Here is a 17782-nt window from a genome sequence, read left to right as displayed (position 1 = left end):
TCTTGATTACATTAGGAACTCCCTATAATAACACTCATTCTATATGTAAATCATTTGCAAAATGAAGATTATCTATTCAATTCATATAAAACCTTATGCATTTCTCCTTCGCTTAGAGTAAAGCATAAGGTAAAAGTTATAACAATTTGCACTTTTACGCATGTTCTAACTGAAGATTAACTGTGTTTGACAACTCTAAATATAAGGTTTTCTACAAGGAATACATTCCAGAAAGCATTAAAAAATAAGGCAACGTTAGAGAAATTCTCTCTTTTCATGTGCAAAACATACAGTGAAAGATACTGGAATGTCTCAATTAATTTGTCCATCCAAAAACATATCTAAATATATAGAATTTAGGTACTGTTATGGCTGTGTCTAATAAGAAGAGGGAAGTATTTTTCCCTCTATATGTAAACATATAGTGCCCAGTCAGTGTAACACTTACCTTTTTTTCCCAAGAACCTAAATATTTCTAAATAAATATACATCATATTAACTTACAATTCTTTAAATTCATGAAGTTGTTGTACAAGATATAAAGGTAGATGATAAATAGATAACTGAAAAAATATTAAAACTTCAGAAAGCACCTAAATCTTTTCAAATTTCCAGAACTTGCTCTTAGTGGTCTTAAAATGGTCAGTTTTGTTAGAGATTTCTAATTTTGACAATGCATTTTGAACAACTAGAAAAATTTCATTTCAATTATGTATACAATTATATATCTGGTTATTTATACAGTTATATGTATAATTGGTATTATAAGATGGCAGCGAGAAAGGATTAATAAAGTAAATATTTCTTTATTAATAATTAATGTACAATCTTTATTAATTCTTTTTATAACTCTGTTGCATTCTTTCTTATTTTTTCTTTTTGTTTCCTCTTCTCTCCTTTCCCTTCAGTAAACTTGCCACCTATCCTTCAAAGTCTGTAGGGCTTTGCTTTCCCAACCTCTTGTTAAGCTCACCGTTTATTGAGTACACCTTGGAATTTGGGGTCAAGTATTTTTGCTTTGTAACATGCACCTCTACTCAAGCCCCATTGCTTGTACCACCAACCATAGTTACTTAGGCCCTTTAATGACAAAGTTTTTCCTGCATGTCTAAATCTATTTTCTCTCTAAGGAGCCAAGAAGATATCCAATTGCTTTTAGCATTAAAGTTATTTGAGAGAGATTGAAGTTTACTTCTATCATTAATATAAAGGCTGATATTAAAGGAAAAAGAATCTAAAATTAGAAGGTTAGGGATCCCTGGGTGGCGCAGCGGTTTGGCGCCTGCCTTTGGCCCAGGGCGCGATCCTGGAGACCCGGGATCAAATCCCACGTCAGGCTCCCGGTGCATGGAGCCTGCTTCTCCCTCTGCCTGTGTCTCTGCCTCTCTCTCTCTCTCTCTCTCTGTGACTATCATAAATAATAAATAAAATTAAAAAAAATAAAATTAGAAGGTTATTAAATAAGTAAAAATGGGACCTTAGTATCCCGACTACTGATAACATTTTACAGTATAAAAGCCTTTGGGATTAGCAATTCACTTGTGATATATAAATGAAACCCACAGTAAAATCTCCCTAGACCAAAATATCCTGTTTTACTTAATAAGGTGTCCATATCAGAAGGAGAATCTAAGTGAATTTTCTGGTAAAGAACATGAAGTTTTGTCTCTTATTACATTCAGAAAATAAAACATTACCACTATCAGAGAAAAAAAAAAACAAAATAAAATTCTAGTGCATGTCTACTCATCCATAGGGTCTCAGACTTGCCTTTTTTCCCCCAAACTTGATCACATCCCCTCAGTCCACTTTCCTTCCTCTTCGTAGTTTGTAGTTTTCTTTGTATTTGTTTGCTTAGTATTTGTTCCTCTGTTGACTAATTGCCTTTGCACTCTAAAACCAATCATAGTGAATAAGAACTAACAGGGTTTCCATAAATATTTGCTGAAATAAGGATTGTTGAATACAACAAAATTAGTAATAACTAAAATTTTTTGAGTGCACACAGATACCAGGAACTTCCAAGCACTTTACACATATTCATGGACTTTCTCCTTTTTCCCACACTGGCAATGGATTCTCTGATAACTCCCATTTACCAATGAGAAAACAGGGGCAAGTTTACTTGTCTGGGTATTTGTCACACAGCTTGTTGAGGGACAGAGGTGAGATTTGAGCATCAGGGAGTCTCCCCCTTGGCTCCTAATCACTATTTTATGCAGTTATTTTTGGATATTTGAAGACATATGACAATTTCCAACGGTTGAAAAAATAACTTGTTTTCAAAAGCACTGGAAATCATACTGAAAGAAAAGTATTTAAATAAATAATCCATGGTTGAATCTTTGCCCACTATTTAAATAGGGAAAAAGAGAAGTAATTGTTGCCATTATTATGTGCCTGGCATTATGCTAAGTGCTTTACATAGATTATGTCTTTTAGGCCTCCCTGCAGTGAGGGCCCCCTGCTCCCAAAGTAACTTTCAGACAGACACTTGCTAGAAAACCAGTAAATGCAACTGCTTGTACTAAAGAACCGAACCAGGAATAAAGTGAAAGGAGTTCAATGTTCCCCATATTGAGTGATTGAGATCAGCTGGTTAGAGGGAGAGGGAATAGAAAGGGGTAGGGAGTCTGAAGGGGAGCAGTGAAACACTGGGACAAGATGAAGTCCTGAAAAATAAAACCAAGAAGGAAAGAACCAAAAGATAGTGAACCACTGGCTGATCACTAATCTGAAGCTTCATGGGTAGTGGATTCAACCAGCAAGAGGTTATGTCTTCTAATCAAGCTCTGCAGTTCTGGCATGAGAGTGAAAAACACAGATGCCGGAGTGAGTATTCTTAATGACAAGTGCATGGGGAAAAAAGTTAAGTATAAAATATTTGATTTGCTCATTCTGCAAAGAAGATATGTTTTTGGTTAAAAAAAAAATCTGAGTATTGCCAATTCCTATCCATATGGTGTTTATTTCATTTTTAAGCAAATTTGTGGGGAAAAGTGTTATCTTACTTTCTAATTTTAGAATAAGATTCATTTATTAATTTTGGATGCTTTTGAAAAAAGAAATATCTTTCCGTTTCAGTAAAAAACATTGAAACTGACTGAAACAAGGTTCTCCTAGAGTCTGTCATAAACTGGGAATTCAAGCATAAAATAACTGCATTCTCTTACTTCATTCTTAATAATATAGAGTGAAAAAATGTAACTTAAACATTTGTGTAATGTTTTGTGACTTAAGAAGACAATGATAAAATAGATGAACTTTTCTCAAACATAGGAAATGACTTACTAGATCAATTTTTTTTTACTTAATTTATCAAATACTCAAGAAGTTAACATAATATCGCCATAGTATGTTCAAGGGGCCATCTGATTTTAGAATTTGATCTCAACAATTAATAAAAAACTACATATTGCAAAAAACAATGTCTTGCTATCTTAATTGGCTTACTATTTACAAGTTTATACTTGAAAAAAAGAAACCAGGGATACTGGGCTGCTTGGCTGGTCAAGTGTCAGACTCCTAGTTTCAGCTCAGGTCATAATCTCCACGTTGTGAGATCTACCTGCTGTAGGGAATCTGGGCTCAGTGGGGAGTCGCCTTGAAGATTCTCTCTCTCTGCCCCTCCTGCCCACACTCCTGCACACCATCTTTCTCTCTCTTTAAAAAAAAAAACAAAACAAAACAAATAAAAAAAGAAAGAAAGAAGAGAAACCAAAAATAACAGGGCAATGAAAAGAGAGCTCTATTTTGTTGAAAAGAAATCATATAATGAGAGTTTATTTATTGTGTGCTTAATAGATGACAGAACCACTTTTAAGTATTTTATATTAATACATTAAATATAATCATCTATTTACTCAGAAAAATTATACAGTTATTAATATTATAAATCTTGCTTTACAGATGAGAACACTAAGGAGTGGAGTGGTTAGGAATCCACTAACTAGTCCATCTCTCACAAGCTAAGGAGTGTTAGCATTAGGATTTTAACCCCAGCAGCATAATTAGAGTATAGATACTTAAAAAAAAAAAAAAGATTTACGTATTTATTTGAGGCAGGGAGGGGCAAAGAGAGAGGGAGAAAGAGAATCTCAAGCAGACTCCACACTGAGAGTGGAGCCCATGCAGGGCTTGATCTCATGACTCTGAGAGTCATGACCTGAGTCAAAACCAAGAGTCCGAAGCTTAACTGGCTATGCCACCCAGGTGCCCTGCCCTAGAGTACATATTCTTAATATCATTTAATACCACCCTTCTAGGGGCACCTGGGTGGCTCAGTCAGTTAAGCATCTGCCTTCAGCTCAGGTTGTGATCCCAGGGTCCCGGGATCAAGCTCCACATCAGGCTCCCTGCTTAATGAGGAGCCTGCTTCTCCTCTCTCTGCCTCCCCTCTTCATTCATGCATTCTCTCTCTCAAGTAAATAAAAATCTCAAAAAGAAAAAAATACCACTACTCTTTCACATTACTGAGAACAAAAGAGAACACTTAAATATATGTAAATTTTGGAGTAAATAATAAAGCATGTTTTTCCTGTTTAACAATTAAAATCGTATGTCTGGTACTGAAGGAGTCATCTATAACTTCATGTAAAAATAATATTTAATTACCTCTAAAAATATCAAAATAGATGTATTTTTACTCTCATGCTTTCCAGAGACTACATATTAATGGGAGATTCTGAGGTTCTGTGGCTTGGCCATTTCTCGGTTCAGCTCCACAGTCAAAGAATGACACGCCATTTGTTCTACAACATTATAGAGTCATTAGAATATAAAAGAGATAGTTTGCACTGTAAGATGAAACTTCATAGAACACATACTTAATTCTTAATACGTTCAGAAAAAGTGAATTTATGCTAAAAGAATGAATAGAGATATCTGTCGTTACTGTGTTAAGATATAATTCTGGCCTTTAGAGCCTTAACTGAAGTGGATATTTTATAGATAATCTTAGGTACAGAAGGAAGTGAATGACGGGACAAGAGTCATATAAATCACTCCTTTTTTAAAAAAAATGCCAGCAGGGTGCCTGGGTGACTCAGTCAGTTAAGCGTCCAACACTTGATCTCAGCTCACATCTTAATCTCAGGGTTGTGAGTTCAAGCCCCATACTGGTTTCCACGTTAGATGTGGAGCCTACTTAAAAATAAATAAATAAATAAATAAATAAACAAACAAATAAAGCAAGCCAACCATCAACTCAAGTAAGAATCACTAATCTATAGAAAATATTGTTTACTTTCATTGGGCCTTAGATTTCTTGGTCTGTAAAACAAGACTACATTAAATGAGGTGTATGACAGCTCTCCTCCTCCCTTATATTCTAGGACCCCAAACCTTCAACAAGGTAGCCCACTGGAGTAACTATTCACCCCGATTTGCTTGAAACTATCCCATTTTTTACCTGTTGTCCTGAAGTAATTTTTAAAAGCATCCTTTCCTCTCAATATTATTCAGTTTAGACAATAAATTATTCACATTGTAAAGAATCAGAGATATAGTAGTATTAATTTTCACTTTTTTATCCTATAGTACCTAGTATAATATTCAAATAACTTTGTATATATAATGGATAAAGTAATGCATATTATACATGAGTAAACCCAAAGAAAATACAAAAATCTGCCCTGATACACATTTAATATAACTTCCAATATTAAAATATTTGTCACTAAAGATAGCTTATGCAAGATTATGCATAACCTAGTGATGGATAGACACGGCTTTTGATCCTAATCATGTGCTCCCTTAGGGGAGTCAAACCTACATTTTTCCCCCATAAATCAATATGGAATTACGCAGCTACTTTTCCACATGAGGATGGCTATAGTTAATCATATCATAATACTAAACATTCGAAGGTGACATTATTCCAAATATTAATAGAAAAGTTAAATGCATGATTTAGTAGTTTCCCTTTTTTTTCCTACAGAGTAATGCTATATGTAGGATTGCTAGATTTAGCAAATATAAATATACAACGTCCAGTTAAATTTAAATTTCAGATGAACACTGAATACGTTTCAGCACATGTATGTCCCAAGTATAGCATGTCCTCTATTTTACCTGGCACCCTACCTACATGAAATTCTTATTCTGAGATTTCTTGACTGATGGCTACAAATACTCTGGAAAAAAAAAAAAAAAAAAAAAAACAGATTATGTCCGTGTCTTGGCTCTGCCAGATAAATTGGCTCTGTACCCTTAGGTAATGTATATGACCTTATTAAGACTCAGAATCCACATCAATAAAGTGACAACATTGGTCTCTAACTCACAGAGCTGTGGAGAAGATTAATTGTGACGATGTGTCTAGTCCATAGTAAAGACAATGAGCTATAATGATATTATTCTGAAGAAAGACATACAAAATATTTTAGTCATTTTTCTAGAATGAGTTTTAACAAACTCACCAAAATACATATTCTCCTCTTTTTCTCTTGGTACATAGCTGGACTATATTTTCCCGATTTTCTTTGTAGTTGAGTGTAGTGCCTCATGACTGAGTCCCAGACATGAAATGCCAGAAAAAGTATCATACACCATTTCCAGGCCAGTCCCATATGATTCTTTCATGATTGGACCCATGAGCTTTTTGCCCTTTATACTAACTGGAATGGAGATTCCCTCCCACACCTATTAGGTCAACTTTGCAAGCCTTCGACTTTCATATCAGATTAAAAAAAATCACATATCTTATCCAATATCAAATTTTACTAATAATTTCCAGAGTACTAGTAATTATAAAAGGCAAAGGAGGGCAACGTCTAGGACCATGCTAGGACTCACTCTTGCTCAGATTTAACATGGCTTTTTAAGAGATAAATGCAGTTATCACATATAAAAAAGAGCTTTTGTCATGAAACATTTCCACTGTACTTCAACTGATTGGCAGTTTATATGACATTTTCCAGTGAGACATGCTCCATAAATGTATAGATTTTCATGCAATCCTAGTCAGATCAGGAACATTTCATAGATTAAAGAAATTTCCATGATGGTAAATATCATCAATATAGTGTTTTCCAGGAGGCTGGCCACTAATCAGCTTACTTATAAGAAATTTGACTTGTTCATCTTTCTTTCTTTTGGGGGATCCCCCAGTGAGGTAGATTAAGCATTACAGACCTGAAGCAAACCAAGTCCTGGCAAAAAGCCAGTTGATGAAGATGCAAGAGCCTCAACCTGCCTGGGTTCCTGAACAGAGGAAAGATGTGATGGACACTTGTTTACCCACCCCATGCTAACAGAATGAACAAGAAAGAACTTTTTTTTTTCTTTTTTACAGATCTTATTTATTTATTTGAGACAGAGCAAGAAAGAGCACAAATGTGAGCAGAGGAGGAAGGGGAGGAGCAGAGAGGGAAGAAGGGGTGGTATAGGCTGACTCCACATTGAGTGTGAAGCCTCACGGGGGCTGATCCCTGGAGCCTGAGATCATGACCTGAGGGAAACCAAGAGTCTGACACTCACCCAACTGAGCCACCCAGGCTCTCTAAGAAAGAACTTTCTATTACTGTGTGCCATTACATATATTTGGGTCTATTAGTATAGCAGCCATCCCAGCCTAAATAATATATAGTTTTTAAAGTAATATCATTACAGGTATAATTAAAATGATGAATACATTACAAACTTTCTTTTCAAATAACGCAATATTTCATAGCTTTCTTATTCTTGGATTATTAGGCTAATGGTTGTAAAACATTTTGAGATATATTGTAATGGCTAAAAATGGTCTCTGGACAGTGCCCTGGATATATTTTATTTATATCTTGCCATTTGTCTTAGACAATTTATTTACCAGGGATAATTTCTCCATCAGTATGCATAGCTAATATTATTACTGAGATTATTATGATGAAAGATGTATCAAAATATTTTACTGATAGCACTAGTTTCACAAAGTGAAAAAACTTTAAAAAGATGTGTATATCACATATATATAATATATATATGGAAATAGAAGACTTTTTTTAACTTCTACTTTAAAATTTCATTTCCCATTAAAAGTTGATTCCACATCCAGAGAACCGTACCTTCCCTGCCCTTGCAGGTAAAGATAGAACATAAGTATATATATATGTATTGTGTGCATGTGTGTGTGTGTGTGTGTGTGTGCGTGTGTAGTAAAGTTAATTATATCAAGAAGTATGTAAAAATGCACGGGACACTAAATCTGTTCAAGTCTTTATTCAAAATATTCTCATTACCTCTACAAATTATTTATCCTAACACTATTTGCCACTGGTGATCACTGTTGAATCTGGATGGGAGTTATAGGATTCCTTCAATCATTATCTCTACTTTTAAATGCTCGAAATTTGCCATAATAAAGTTTTTTTTTTTTTTTAAGTAACACTCAGTTCATGGTTTTTTGAAACTCTGAAACTATTAGCCATAATGAAGAGAGGCAGCAAGCTGTGCAGTGGCATGGTCTTCCTACCACCAGCTATGCTAACAATGAGAACAGAAACCACTAAAGGCACTTACCACTGAAAATATACAAGTAGATGTATAAATATACCACAGAGACCACGTTGTAACACTAGTCTAGGATACATTTCTGAAAGAACAATATTTAATAATTATAATAACTAACAAGTACTGAGCATTTATCATTTGTCAGGCATTCTTTTGCATGCCATTCATGCGGTGCCTGATTTCACCATCAAACAAAACCTATGGTGTATATGTTATTATCATCCCTATTCTATGGAAAAAGAAATAGAGAAATAGATTGCACAGCTCATCCACAGCCACATATTCTAGTTCTAGAACACTTTTACACACAAGAATAGCTAAATACTGTATCATGCTGTGTATTGGTTTCATTTAGAAATGTGTTGGAGATATATTAAAAAACTATTACAACTTAATAACATACAGATAAATAACCGAATTGAAAATGGTCCAAGGGAACCCTTGTTCACTGTTGGTGATTTTATTTTTATTTTTTGTTGTTGGTGGTGATTTTAAAATGACACAACTGCTATGGGAAACAGTATAGTGATCCGCAAAAAAATTAAAAACGGAACTACCATAAGATTTAGAAATCCCACTTCTAGGTGGGATACCCAAAAGAACTGAAAATGAAGCCTTGAGTAGATATTTACATACCCATGTTTACCGAAGCACTATTCACAAGAGCCAAGAAATGGAAGCAAACTAGATCTTCATCAAAAGATGAACAGCTAAAACAATGCGGTAAAAACAAGATAGAACACCACTCAGTCTTACAAGGGAAGGATGCACCACAACATACTACAACCAGGGTGAACCTTAGGAGATTATGCTAGGTCAAACAAGCCAGTCACAAAAAGAGATACATACTGTGTGAGTCCACTTATATGAGGAATCTAAAGTAGTCATCTTCATAGAAATAGAAAGTGGAATGGTGGTTGCCAAAGACCAGACTGTCAAGTGGGAGAAGTCAGTTGTTATTTAATGCAGACAGATATGCAGTTTTGAAAGACAAAAAGTTTTGGAGATCTTTTTGTACAGCAATGTAAATATACTTAACGCCGCTGAACTGTACACTTAAAAATGGTTAAGATGGCAAATTTAATTTTATATATATTTCATCAAAATTAATTTTGTTTAAAGTGGCCAAAGGATCTAAATAAACATTTCTCCAAAGAAGCTAAGTAAATGGCCAATAAACATAAAAAGATGTCAGGAGATACAAATTATAGCCACAATGAGATACCACTACAGACCTACTAGGATGACTATAACAAAAAAGATAACACGTATTATTAAGGATATGGAGAAATTAGAACCCTCATACACTGCTAGTGAAAATGTAAAAAGGTGCAGACTATCTGAAAAACAGACTGGAAATTCCTTCATAAAGCTAAACAGAGTTCCCATGCTATCCAGCAACTCTACCTCTAAATATACATCAAATAATAAAAAACATATGTTCACGTGAAAATCCATATATAAATGTTTACGGCAGCATTATATATAGTAGCCAGAAGATGAAAATAATTCAGGTATCCATCAATTGGTTAATGGATCAATAAAATATAATAATATATCCACAGAATTTAGCAATAAATTCAGTGTTTGGCAATAAAGAGAAATGAAGGTCTGATACATGCTACAACATGCATAACATTAAAATGTTATGTTAAGTAAAAAGCCAGTACAAAGGACAACATATTATATGATTCCATTTTTATGAAATGTCTAGAAAAGACAACTCTATAGACATTGTAGAATAGTTGTGTGGGGTGAAGACAGATGGGGGTTGGTGATGCCTGGGGGATACTGGAAGGGGTGCAGAATTTCTTTTTTAGGGTAATTAAAATGGCATAAATCTGACGATAGTTGATAAAGGTCCAACTCTGAAATCCTAAAAACACGGAATTTTATATTTTATTTATTTATTTATTTATTATTTATTTATTTATTTCTTAAAGATTTATTTATTTGAGAGAGAAAGAGAATGAGCAGGAGAAGGGGCAGAGGAGAGGGACAGAAATCCTCAAGCAGATTCCCCACTGAGCACAGTGTCCAGTGCAGGACTAGATCCAAGGACCCTGAAATCATGGCCTACGCTGAAATCAAGAATTGACCGTTTAATCAACTGAGCCACCCGGGATCCCTGAAATAAGTGACCTGGATATGTGAATTCTATCCCAATAAAGCTTTTTTTTTTTTTTTTTTTGTAAAGCAAAGTGTTGGAGGAAGCTTTCAAAACTTAAAACAGAGAATAAAATAAAGTTTGATATATATATTAATAACATTCAAGGAAAACAGATATAAGTAATAGTGTGGAAGATGATTTTTCTATTACCTATGTATACATTAAAGCACATATGTGTGTCTGCACACACACACACACACACACACGAGTGAGGTAGGAAGGGAGGAGGGAGAAGGAACAACAATAGCGACAATGTTCCTGTGTTATTATGCAAGTTTTCTTCTCTGTTTTTGGATATTCCAAGGTCTTCTAAAGTCTATTAGAATTAATCTATGTCTGCCCCAGCACTCCTTTGAAGATTATATTTGAGAACTAGAAGCTTTGACAGTATAATCACCCATCATCTCCTTTCAATGCCACAAAGGACAAATTCCAGCAAATGCTGAATATATGAGGTTCTATAATGCTTCTAGAAAGCACTGGTATTTTATTTATTTCAACATGCCTTAGACTCTTAGGCTCAAGGTAGTTGAAATGTTTCCTGATTACATAAACTTAATTTAAATATTCAGTTTTGATGTTCCTGGGTAAGAGGTTGTATGCATATGTTTGCGTAAATGGTTTATTCAAAATGGTGATATTATATCAAAAGAAAATGTCCAGAAATGCCACCTCTTTATTTTCCACTTACCCAGCACTTTCTGATCCCGAATATATTTGAATATATTTACCTAATATGATATTCCCAAATGTTACTTAGTATACCAAGAAAAAGGTAAGGGGATTTTTTTTTCATTTATTATCATTACCATCCCCACCTTTATCATCACAACCACCACCACCCATGACTTCATATTACCAAAGTGATTTTCAGAATGGGTGTATAACCCAAGGTCACAGAGGAAATGCAACTGGACTTCCTAAATCCTAGAAATTCATACTCTAACTGGAAAGAAGAAATAATAAGCACCTAGACAACACATACATACATAACACTTAAATATTCATACAGAATCCCAGAAGTGTTAATTCAGCTATTCAACTTGATACTATTTGTGTAGCCATTTAAGAATGCACAGAAACCAATGTTCTAAAGGTACATTAACCTGTACCTGATAGTCCTTACTTAAACAATACACTGTGGACCAAATTTAGAATAAAACAGATGGTATATAGCTACCTGAACTTTTCATATTTTTTTCTCTTTTCTTTTAGGCACTAAACGGCATGGAATCATCTTGCTTCCTTCACATTTAATAAAAACCTGTAATTCTCTTGCATCTTTTTTCTAGCTTATCATCATTACAAGAACGAAAACCCACGTGGATCATTAAACTAAAATTTACAATAGTTTTACCCATATCATGGTTTCAAACAATATTCCACAAAAATAGACTAGTATGTTCAAAGTAACAATTCTATTTTTATTAAAACATTAACATCAAAAGCTATCTATCTTTAAAACTATAGCCCAAAGGAAATATGAATCTTGTGAGATGAGTTGAAAACCTTAAAGTGCATGTAGGTTTCAAAAGTTAAGTTCTAGAAATGATATTGGCAGCAGCTACTTTTAGAACCAACATCTAGCAGGAGTCAAGTACTTCCAGTCCCTTAAAGCAGAGATCATCAGGATGCAGGATAATGTTGATCTCTTCATTGTGTTTGAACTATGGCAGTGGACCAATGATACCTGATCTTGTTTCAGACAACTGGTATGCAGTTAATTATAAATTAAAAAAAAAATAGAGAAGTCCTGAAAGCTACCTTTATTTCTAGAAAAATCTCTATTGCTATTGGGTAGTCTATATACTGAAATTTAAGTCATGTATTCAAGACACATTCAATCATAAAGGATATTAAAGAATAGGTTTCAAAAAAAAGAAGAATAGGTTTCACAGGAGCTCCTAAAGTGAATTAATCATAAATGAATAAGGTTAGGTTGCAATCTCAGACTAGTTTATCTCAAAGCATGTTTATCGTGGTGATGTCTTGGTGGGTGAGGATAAATCATTCTTATTTCAATATTTATTGTCTATTTCTCTATAGGAGCATCACTTCAATATAAACAAAACAAAACCTTATCTCTGACTCTTTTCAAGGTCCTTTGCCAAATCTGATATGGAAAGCAGAAATGAAAAAGTGAGCAACATTTTTCTCAAGTTGCCTATGGCTTTGAGATTATTCAAACTTGCGTTCAAGAGAGAGATTACATAAAGGCCATCAAGAAGTAGGAAGATCTCTGAGGTTAGAGTAAAGTGAGAAATTTACAAAGTGACTTCAAAAAAAGAGAAGAGATCTGAGCTGAGCCGTAAAAAACAAACAGGATTTCGACAGGGTATTTGGGAGAGGTACTTAAGGTAGAAAGCACATGAGCAAACCAAGAATGAAAATCCTAAAATCCTACTGTATGTTAACTACTCTGGAATTAAAATTTTAAAAAAATGAAAATCTTAATCGGAAAAGAAGTTAGTTTTATTACAGTGTTTTTCAAACTTCAAGGACATGATCCATTACAATATTTATCAAAAAGGATGCAACTGACCTTTGACATGAGAATTTTTCCCCATCTATAACAAGATGGTTAACAATATCCCTGGTCTCCAGCTACTAAACACTAGAAACACGGTCCCCTTTATTCTTTTAGTTTTGGAGAAAACCCAGAATTCCTTCTTAGGTTTTCAAATACCCCTGGTGGTGAGTAAGCCTTCCCTATATGCAACCACTGAGTCAGGAAATCTATGAAGTTCATTTACCAATAGAAGGTAATAGAATGGAAAGATGGAAGGAAGGAAGGAAGGAAGGAAGGAAGGAAGGAAGGAAGGAAGGAAGGAAGGAAGGAAGGAAGGAAGGAAGGAAAAGGAAGGGTTACCAAGTAATAAAGGAATAAAGTCATAACTGACTGTTGACCTGTTTAATTTTAGAGATGACAGGGTTTTGATTAAGCACACAATCTCAGTGATTAGCAAGTTTCATATTTTATCTGCATATCCACTGGAAAGAAGTTTAAAAGTCACACACCCGACTTCATGAAAATTAAGGATCAGAGAACTTAAATAACTTATCAAATTAAAGGATGGCTCTTATAACTAAGATGAGCTATTACAGATTTTTGAGAAGGAATAGCTTAATTGCATATATCCAGAAGAATTTTACTAATTCATGAAAATAGATTTCCTTAAACAATCAGACAAATAGTAAATATTTTCTCACCCTTCTCCGTTAGTTAACATTTAAAGAATGAAAATCCCTTCAGAGAACTTAAATCAATGGTACCTCCATAGCTTTTTCTTACAGGGTTTAAACATTTTGTTTATCTTTAAGTTCTATATGGAGGGATGCCTGGGTAGCTTGGTGGTTGAGCATCTGCCTTTGGCTCGGGGCGTGGTCCTGGGGTCCCAGGATCGAGTCCCACATGGGGTTCCCCGTGTGGAGCCTGATTCTCCCTCTGCCTGTGTCTCTGCCTCTCTCTCATGGATAAATTTAAAAAAAAGTTTTATGTGTAGTACTGGCATACACTTCATCCCACACTCCTTAAAAATGACCTAAGTCTGCTTTAAAATATGTCTTGTACAATCGCAGACCAAATACAAGGCTGGTGTGGAAGTATTGCCTAGCTCCCTTCAGCAGCTGCCATCTCTCTCATATTCATAGCCATAAGACCACTGGTGCTGTAGGCTGGATCTTAATACATTTTTCTGGCCCCTTCAGTTTATGTCCCTCCTCAGAACTCAACTTTCCCCTTGACTTTTGAGTCTGAACATTCTTCTTATTTCTGTATCTCCCCCAGACTCAGACAGGAAGCTCCTTCTTTGTCCTGACACCAGACAGACCACATTACTGGGTTAATGGGTAGGTATCTGGCACGTAAGAGTAATTATGACACTGTAGTTCTGTCCTCTGCACACTTACAGTCTCTGATAAAACCTGAATAAATTGAAATGAATAAAACAATAATTATGCACATAAACTAATGCCTTTGAAAGCAGTGTAGCTTTCTGTAGAGTTTGAAACCAGAGGCTGAAAGCTGAAAACAGTCCACAAACACGTTAAAGCTGTCCAGTCCAGTGTATATTTTTAATGTAAATGGATTTAAATTCGTTCATTATACTGGGTAACTTCATAAATCTATGTTCTTACACTTTTCAATTTGTAATCACTAGCCGAGTACTGAAGAGCATGGACTTTGATGTCAGACAGACTGATTCAAGACTGTGCTCTGCGAGTAACTTTCTAGCTATAGGATGGGATGCTACAAAAACTCTATCATAGGGTTACTGTGAGCATTCCCATGGATGATTCATGTAAAGTACCTAGCACACACTCTAGCACACAGTAATTATTAAATATTAGTTCTTATCATTCTTTACTAAATGGAACTCCTGCTGCTAAAAAAAATAATGTTAGAGCAGAGTATGTGAATAAAACCCTTTGCCTAAAAGCAGTACCACCTGGACATAATTTCATGAACATAATTTTATGTAGACTGCTTTAACAGAAACTGACATTAGAGAAGTGAATTTTAGCAGATGACAGAACTATAATAAGATTTCCTTGGATTGGTTTTTAAATGTGCTACGTTGCACTCAACCAATTCTGCCCATTATTTCCAAAGCAATGTAGTTTCCAGCCATGTGTTCCATATATCAGTTTTTCAGGTATGTAAACTCCACGAGCTAAGTGTTTAAAAGTTAAAAATAAGACACAGAATCCAAGGAAGAGATGACTACTATGAAAGAAAAAATCAGGCTTACCTTGAGTTATATAAAAATGAAATGTTTCCTAGGTCCTCTTAGCTTTCACATTATTTGTTGAAAGAAGAACTCAAAACTTACAACCTCATTTTATCCAAGAGAAACATGCAGGCTAATGTGTGTTTTTTTTGTTTGTTGTTTGGTATATATTACCTGAAAAATAATAGAGATTAATAATGCATTGGCAAGGTTAAATAAAAAAGGGAAACTTTACCTTGTAAAATCAAAACATGTTCTGTAAACTGAGAAGTGGATTAGAATGTTCAAAGTGCTTGGGGACCAAGCATTCTGTAAAGTCTGATTTATACCACAGGCATCATAATGCCTACCTACTTCAGAATGACAAATAGTACCAAGCTGAAGTCGCAAACAGCAGCCCCAGAGCGTTAACAGCAAATGTCTTCCATCTTAATAGCTGAGTCTGTGCCATTCCGTACACTTAAAATTCTGAGCATTTAACACTTCTTGTTGCATCTAAATCCAGATACAAAAACCTTCAAATCAAACTATTTACCTCAACTGAAATCTGCCTTGAATAATTCATAAGAAGGAAGAAAGATGGCAGTGAAGAAAGCCAAAGAGAGTTTTAATGAACTCTAGAGTTTCAAAAATAATGGCATAGAAGTTATTACAGCTTTTTCCCCTCCCCTGTAAAACAGACTATCGTCAGTCTAATACCAAATACTTCCAGAAAACAGAAGGAGCAATAAAGGGTTCAGCTTTCTGCTTGTCTGCAATTGATAAGAGTAACAGCACCACACAGATTATTACCAGGAGAGGCTCTCTTGGAATGTGTGACAGTCAAGGAAGCATCTAAAGTTTTCACATTCAAATATTTTACTTTTATGTTGTTTCTTAAAATTCCACTGGTATCTGGAGTCTCCATTAAAAAGAAAGTATGAAAATCAGTAAATGTAGTGGCTCTGGCCTAGGCTACACCAGCACCTGTTTTTATGTGGCTTTGCCACCCTTGAAGACTTATTTGACTTGATGGGTAGAATTTGCAGCTATCCTACCTATGTTTCCCTGGAAATAAAAAAAAGGTTTCACATTCTGCTCTAATAAATAAGCATCTCTTCAATGATTCATCTGGTGAATGAACCTACGATTTTTATTAAATTTTTTTTTAAAGGGGGCCATTTGCAGGGTTACTGCTATGTAGGTTTTCATTAGTCTCCTATTGCTATGTAACAAATCATCACAAACTGGGTAACTTAAAACAATACACATTTAGGGGCGTCTGGTGGCTCATTAAGCACCTGCTTTTGGTTCAGGTCATGATCTCAGGGTCCTAGGATTGAGTCCCATGTCAAGCTTCTTGCTCAGTGGTGAGTCTGCTTCTCTCTCTTCCCCAACCCCTGTTCTTGTGCATGTGCTCTCTCTCTCTCTCTCTCTCTCAAATAAATAAATAAATAAAATCTTTTTAAATACCCACAAATTTATTCTCTACAATTCTGGGGATCAGAAGCCCAAGTCAAGTCTTCTGGGGGCTAAAATTGAGGTACAGACAGTACTGCATTCCCTCCGGAGGCTCTGAGGACAATTCTGTTCCTTGCCTTTTACATCCTGGAGAGGCTGTCCACATTCCCTGGCTGGAGCCCCTTCCTCCATTTTCAAAGTATATCATTCCAACCTCTGCTTCTGCATCCCATCTTCCACCTTTGATCTTCCTTCCCTCTCATAAGAACCTTGTGATTACACGGGGCCCAACTGGATAATCTGGGACTGTCATTTCCAGATCCTTAATCACATCAGCAAAGTCCCTCTGCCAAGCCAAGTAACCTATTCACAGGTGCTGGGGACTAGGAGGTAGACATCTTTGGGTGCTGTAAGGTAAATGCTTAAAGGAAATAAATTTACATATTAGATAATAGGCCTCATATGGCTTGATTATAGACAAAAACAGAAGACAGTCTCAGTAATCCTAACAGGACCAATTTTTTTCTAAGTGATAGTTTTTAAACGATGTTTCATAAAACTCTAAAAAGCTTACTGACAAACTTTAAAAATACATATAATAACAGTATGTAAGTTTCTGAGTTGCTATTCTCTGTTAATAAAGAATAATGGATGCAAATCAAAACCTCAATGATATATCACTTATAACAGTCAGACTTGGCTAGTATCAAAAAGATAAGAAAGATGTGGAGAAAAAGGAACGCTTGTGATGGTAAGAATGTATACTGGGACATTCACTGTCTTCAAAAAGTTAAAAATAGAAATACCATATGATTCAGTAATTCCACAACTAAGTACTAAAAAAAATTAAAACACTAATTCTAAAGGTATATGCACCGCTATGTTTATTGCAGCATTATTTACAATAGCTAACATAAAGAAGCAACCTAAATGTCCATCCACAGATAAAGGG

At 35.0% G+C, this 17782-nt stretch overlaps 1 protein-coding gene across 17 annotated transcripts in view; it reads right to left on the bottom strand.

Annotated features, from left to right (window-relative positions):
* Positions 1 to 17782, bottom strand: part of RALYL (RALY RNA binding protein like) — a 714416-nt gene that overhangs the window by 488095 nt on the left and 208539 nt on the right. For 4 of the 17 annotated variants that reach the window (XM_038579633.1, XM_038579634.1, XM_038579631.1 and 1 more), the window contains exon 2: positions 15412 to 15564. The exons of the other annotated variants lie outside the window; for them this stretch is intronic. The gene's annotated coding sequence lies outside the window, so the exon portion shown is untranslated. The remainder of the gene's footprint in view (positions 1 to 15411; positions 15565 to 17782) is intronic. 17 annotated transcript variants of the gene reach the window in all.

The sequence above is a fragment of the Canis lupus genome, chromosome 29 (assembly GCF_011100685.1).
Source record: "Canis lupus familiaris isolate Mischka breed German Shepherd chromosome 29, alternate assembly UU_Cfam_GSD_1.0, whole genome shotgun sequence".
In the NCBI taxonomy this organism is placed as follows: Eukaryota; Metazoa; Chordata; class Mammalia; order Carnivora; family Canidae; genus Canis; species Canis lupus.
The sequence above is the reverse complement of the archived record's forward strand: the minus strand, read 5'-3'. Positions and strand labels throughout refer to the sequence as shown.